Here is a 450-nt window from a genome sequence, read left to right as displayed (position 1 = left end):
AACTGCACCGCGCGCTGCCTGCTGCCGCCTGGAGCCACAGCTCCTGCGCCCTACGCGCCCGCCGCTCAACTCTCTGGCCCGGCCCTTCAGTGCCAGCCTCTCCTCCAGGCTCCAGAGATCACAGTCCGTCGCTGTCACCGTGCATCTCCCTCTCCCCGGGCTCGGTACTCCCTCCCCGCCACCCCGCAGCACCCTGCACCGCCCATGTCCGGCTCTCACCCAAACACCCAGAACGAAGTCCTTTTTAAAATTAAGCACCCTCAAAAGCACCGGCCGCGTCTCTTCTTTTTGATTCTTTCTTTTCTTTTCCAAATTGTCTCCAAGTCTTAATCTTGAATGACGTGACCACTTTCATAATTAAGGAGAGAAAAAAAGTTTAGAAAAAAGAAAAACAAAACAAACAACAGCAACAAAAACCAAACGGACGGAGCGAGAACGCTTGGGGATTTA

The sequence above is a fragment of the Fukomys damarensis genome, unplaced genomic scaffold (assembly GCF_012274545.1).
Source record: "Fukomys damarensis isolate Sample0158 unplaced genomic scaffold, DMR_v1.0_HiC HiC_scaffold_30, whole genome shotgun sequence".
In the NCBI taxonomy this organism is placed as follows: Eukaryota; Metazoa; Chordata; class Mammalia; order Rodentia; family Bathyergidae; genus Fukomys; species Fukomys damarensis.
Note: the sequence above shows the minus strand (reverse complement) of the source record.